Source organism: Hydra vulgaris, chromosome 06 (genome assembly GCF_038396675.1).
Source record: "Hydra vulgaris chromosome 06, alternate assembly HydraT2T_AEP".
Classification (NCBI taxonomy): domain Eukaryota; kingdom Metazoa; phylum Cnidaria; class Hydrozoa; order Anthoathecata; family Hydridae; genus Hydra; species Hydra vulgaris.
The window spans coordinates 51,388,643-51,395,000 of record NC_088925.1 but is presented as its reverse complement, the minus strand read 5'-3'; positions in this window follow the sequence as shown (position 1 = coordinate 51,395,000).

Genomic DNA, 6,358 nt, shown 5'->3' with positions numbered 1-6,358 from the left:
ATGTCTTTTTAATCAAAAATCGAATGAGTACGGATAAACCGCCAAAAAAAACCAGTTTTAAAAAAGATCGGACTTTTTTATAAATATATATATAAACAAACAATATGATATTGAATATCTCATAATTGATGCTTTGTTAAAAAAATTACTTCAAAATGTTAACCAGTTCGCTAGTTGTAAGGCTATTTCCGTTTTTTCTATCAGCGCGACGCAGCGTTCTTTTTTTCCGAAAACGGTGGCTCCCATTTTCGGTAAAAGTAACTTTGAAACTACGCGAAAATATAAATTGGACAAACAATATAATCACAAACAATGACCGCAAAATGGAAAAAAACTGATGTAAGTGATAAGCTTTTATCAAATTTTATTATATTATCAAAACATTAAAAAGAAAATTAAATTTTCATAAAAAACTAAGTACATAGAAAATGATTATGTAATAACATCTTATTGTTTCTAAGCGTTAAGAAAGTAATTTAAAAGTGTATATATATATATATATATATATATATATATATATATATATATATATATATATATATATATATATATATATATATATATATATATATATATATATATATATATATATATATATATATATATATATATATATAGGTACGCGTAAATCCGGATTTTACAAAGCCGTTTTTTCGGCCAAATTCTGTAACACGCTTTTTCAAGTTAGTTGAAAAGTTGCATGGTATGAACTTGTTTTGCTCTTGTTATTTTTTAGAAATGTGTATCAACATAGAAATTTTTTGAATACTAGAATTATGGAACTTTGATTTTACATGGATTTCTTTGAGTTAAAATTTTATTTATTATGAATTTATTGTTGTTAAAAATTTGCTTGTTTTTTGGACATCAAGTATATAACGAAGGAATGCTGGTTCATTTTTCTAATATGTTCTCTCAACTTTAAAAACCTTTTTTCTTTCTACCTGCCGAATTTCATTGAAAACAAAGCATACTCAGGCACCTTAATACTATACTCTAATTAGGTAAAAATTTGCTTGACTTTCGGACATCAAGTGTATATTGAAGGAATGCTGGTTCTTTTTTATAATATGTTCTCTTAACTTTAAAAACCTTTTTTCTTACTACCTGCCAAATTTCATTGAAAAAAAAATATACTCAGGCATCTTAATACTATACTCCAATTAGATAACTGTTTTAAGCTTTAATAATGCAATACACTTGCAATGAGGATGGGTAGAATGTACTGTTAATAACAATAATGATGTTGGATATAGATATTTAATTGTGCTAAATAGTTTTAATGTAGTTAGCAATTGTAATGTCATTATACTCACCATTATTTAAATATGTTATTTTTTTATTTATATAAATTAAACTTATTTTTTCCAGCTATCATGGGGCCAAAAAGAAAGTTTGTGTTTTATGGTGAATGCAAAAAGTATTTGACTGCTAATTTTGAATTGTCACAAATGGACATTGACTCTAATACAGAGTGTAATACAGTTTGTAGAAATGGACATATTTTTCTATTATTTTCAAAAAATAAAGATTCGTTTCTCAAAACATCTCAACAAGTTACTAAACATTTTAAGATAGAAACATGTAAAAATCAGGTTAGGAGTCTCATAAATAAATCATTGAATTGGGCTAGAAATTTTAACAGGGCTGAGGACAGTAAACGTTTCTTTGACTTTTGCAATAAACCTTTTTTAAGGCATATATCAAGTTTGCCTAATATTGTATTATCATCAGGCTCCTCAGATGTTTCACATACCAATATGAATGTTTTATCACTTTTAACTAGTGGTCCGTCAACATCTGCAGGTTATAGCCAACAAGACGTAACCAAACATATACTTAGAGAGAAATTAAGCCCTATAAAACAAAAACTAAAATGTAGGTTATCTTACTTGTCTTCTCGGTCAGCTAACTCTTACAAAGAACGTCGGCGCAAGATAGCACTATTAAAAGCTGAATTAAAAAGCTTACCAAATCAATTACGTGTTCTAAAACAAAATATTAAACGAAAAAAAAAAAATTATTAAAGCTTTAAGGGCAGAAATACAAAATCTAAAAAAACTTACACAAAAAAAAAATTACGGTGAACAGATTCGTCACTTTAAAGCTGAAAAAAAAGCTTTAAAATTATATGAAAAGCATAAGTTAAGGCAACTCAAAACTAAGCATAATGCCGCTGTTTTGACAAGTAACAGGTTAATTGCTAGTTTGGAGAATGATTTGCTCCAAATTGAGGAGGAAAGAAATGTAATTATGCCAGATGATGAAAAAACATATTCATTACAAATAAGAATGATAATTTATAATATGTTGTTGTGTAATGTACCAACAGGTAACATTCCATATCTTATGAGCAAAATAGGGCATTATATGGGTGTTATTGTTAATAATATTTCTCATCGAAGTACTGTTGAGCAAATGGCTATTGCAATCATCATCAAGCTTTCTAATGTGCTTTGGCTTAGCTGATTTCGAAGACGGTTTTTAACTATTTTTAATTTTGAAAAAATTTTTTCAACGCAAGCTACACTCAAAGGAAATACAAGGAGTAACTTAGTCAAAAACATACAATTAGCATAAACACTTATCAAAACAGGGTCATTATTAATCACTTTCCATAACTCTTGAGGCGTAAAATTATTTCTTGACTTAATTAAATTTTTTACTATCTCTTGATCTTTTTCTTTCGATATACGTATATCGAAACTGTTTTCCCATTCTCGGCGTTTATTAAATAACATAATTTTGAAACTTTCAAATTCGGTTTTTGTCTCAGTTTCTGAGATATCTGGAACTTGAACGTGTAATGCTGCAAATTCGTTACTGCTTTTTGGTTTGCCATAGTGAGCTATAAGTTGCTCTAAGCTTTCTTCACCATAACTAGAAAGTTGGCTAAGTGTTTTAGGCAATCGTCTTGGGTCAAAAATCGAAAGCGATTGCCAAAATTCCATTAGCGCGAAAGTGTTTTTTAGTTCACTTTTAAAACTATTTACAAAAGATCTAAAAATGTTTAACTCAAACTCACTTAGGTCAAAGTTTTTATTTTTTTTAATCGGCTTGTGGCTGGTAACGAAAAAATTATTTCATCAGTCGCTGATTTCATTTCAATAAAATTTTTTATTGAAATGAAATAAATAGCCCGAGTGCTTCTGCTTCTTTTCGTTCGATGTAACAAAGCTTGTAAAATTGGTTTATAACCTTTGAATACAACTAAACAAGCTCGATTGTGTGCAATCCAACGAGTTACACTTGGACGCACTGGAACTATGGATTCTAGTTCTCCATAGATTTCGGAGCATTCTTGCAACAAATGCATGGCTAGTGTGCGGTATTTAAAAAACTTCCATGGGTTAAGTAAAAAAAATATCTACCTCCATAATAGTAGGAAAGTCTTTCAAAATATGTTTAAAACATAACGCAAGTTTGTGACTTGTACACCCAAACACACAGTGGCACAGCATCTTCAATGTAAGTTTTTAAACCTTCTTTTACACCAGAATTGACGCTTGTTGTGTCCATACAAGCAAAGCGAGCATTTTTAAATGAGATATTGTTAGTTCTAAAAAAATTTTGAATAACATCAAAAACATTTGGAGCTGATAGACTAGAACCGGTGAGCTTACTTAAAGGAACTATCCCTATAAAATGTTCTTTAACGATGCCGTTGTGTTCGAAAGTGGCATGTATAGTTAACTGTTCAATCGAAGTAATGTCAGAAGTTTTATCCGAATAAAAAGAAAAACTCCCACCTCTTCTTAGTGACTGGAGTAAAGGATTTTTGACAAAATCAAAGATAATGTTTATATACTTTGCAATATATTTTGGAGACATATATGTTGCGTTTGCTGGGCCAGACAAAACGTGCGCCTTAACTTCCTTACAACCACACGCAGCAAGAAGTTCAATAATGTCTGAAAAATTATGAGTATGTGCCCAGTTTTTCCTGATTAACAAATGCGTGACTCTAAAGAAGGTTTTAATAACGAAGCGAGAGTTACTTGTTTTTAATGTTTCTTTTGCAAGAGTATTTTCACGCAGCATTTTCCAGATACTCGAGTCTTGCTTAGATATTTCATCAAAAGCTTGTTTATTTTTTAAAGCTATAGTATGCCTATGTGTATTTAAGTGATCTTTCGCACGCTCCGAGGGGTGATCTGCAAATTTGCCAGGGTTTTCAATAAATGCACAATTACTTTTTTTTCCAGGGGCAAACGATATGCAAACTTTACAAAACCAACTTTGTTTTGATGACAAATAAAAAAAATCGGGAAAAAGCATCTCATACTTTTCTGTTGTTTTATTTCGTAGGTCATCTATATTTTTGATTGGTATTTGTGCTGGTGTGACTTTGTTTTTTTTTTCTTTTTCCAAGAACTGAAGTTAAAGGAACTGCGTATACATCGTTTTCGCTTTCAGCTAATGTAGACTGATGAGGACTTTTACTTATTGCTGATGTAGGCTGAAGAGGACTTTCATTTACTACTGATTTAGACTGATGTGGACTTTCACTTACTGATGATGTAGACTGATGAGGACTTTCACTTACTGCTGATGTAGGCTGAAGAGGACTTTCATTTACTACTGATTTAGACTGATGAGGACTTTCACTTACTGATGACGTAGACTGATTAGGACTTTCACTTACTGCTGATGTAGGCTGAAGAGGACTTTCATTTACTACTGATTTAGACTGATGAGGACTTTCACTTACTGATGATTTTTTGTTGTCGCTTTTATTTTATTGACTTAAATCGAAATTACTAATAGAACGTCAAAGATTTCAAGAATATCAAGGTCTTTGAAGCGAAACGTTTTTCAATAGAATGGAAATTTGTTCGAATAGAATGGATAAAAAGTTGTAAAAATTGGCGTTGTTAAAAAAGGTTTCGTTACTTTAGTCAAATAAAACGTCTATATTTTATGAGTAAATTTTTTGGTCAAATAAAATGTTTGTAAGAAAAACTTTCACTGTATTTTACAATTAAATTCAATAAACAACTACGGCCGGGGGAGATTCGCAAGTAAATCATAGCGACAAATTTCTCTAAGTTGTAACTTTGAGTAAAATGTGTATTTTTAAAAAAAAATTGATTTTTGTATTTGTTAATTTTGTTTTAGTAAATTAAACTTTATGTTTATTAAAATTTTTGATTTGTAAATTTAAAAAAAAATTGTAAAAACTTATGTAAACGTAGTATTCTTTTTTTGTTTTACGCAAATAATTTATAACATTTAACAAATGATTTAACTTAATTAATAATAAAATGCTTACACTAAAATGCTTTACCAGCAAATTTAATTTACTAACAGAATTTTTAATTACCTTAATAAAAACTTTTTATTCTTTTATTTAATGAAATTTTGAAATGACATTTACATCCACCAAAGTCATTTTTTGAATAATTACTGTGCTAAAATCTTTGTTATATTCTTAACTAAAGATAAACAGCATTCGTTAGTTTAAAATTTTTGTATTGTAAATAAAAAGTCTAAAATAAAAACACGAATAAAAAAACAAAGTAACAAGCGAAATAAAAAATCCAAAGAACAACTGACGTCGTCAATTAAAAGATACAGTTTTTATTTTATTTTTGAAGAAATTGCCGCGCTTTTTGAATGACTTCCTTCGCTTTTTCTTTAGTAAAGAAAGTAATTGTTTTCGTTCAACTAAATTATTTTCTTCATTTACTAAGTATTTCTACATTTCTTGCGTATCACTTAAAGTCTGTTAATAACAGGATTAAAGGTTGTTTTTTTAATAATTTTTTGAACTTTGGGAAATTTAAAAAAATTGGGAATTCCGCGTTATACGCGGTGCCATCAGGCTAGTTAACACTTTGATCGTGGAAATGGGCTTCATATTCTTTTTCATACTTGTTTCATTTTTATGAAGCATTACAGTGAGTTTAAAAATTTCCTCACTGTTGGAACAGTAAAATGTAAAAGTTTGCAAGCAATTCTGAGAGAGGCATTTTGTAATAAAACTGCCATAAAAGAAATGTATGTGCTTGCATTGTTTGGAAAACTCCTAACTGGGCCTTGGATGAAAAAGTTTTATGTTTCAGCTGAGGATGCAACTTTTGATCATGTTTCTGGTATTCAGGTAGTCAAAAAATTTTTGCTAATAATTACAAATTGTAAATCAAATCCAGCTGCTCTGTTTCGCAGAAGAACAGACTTTTTTGGGAATACTCTTGCCCCTAACATTTTAAAATCAATATATGCTCCATTGCTAACCACTAACACTTGTATAAGTTTCATTGATGACCAGCTTAAAAAAATGACTTCTGCTTGTCTTGATGCTGTGCAAATTGTCTTGAAGCGACAATATAAAAGGTATTTCTCACTTTCTATTACA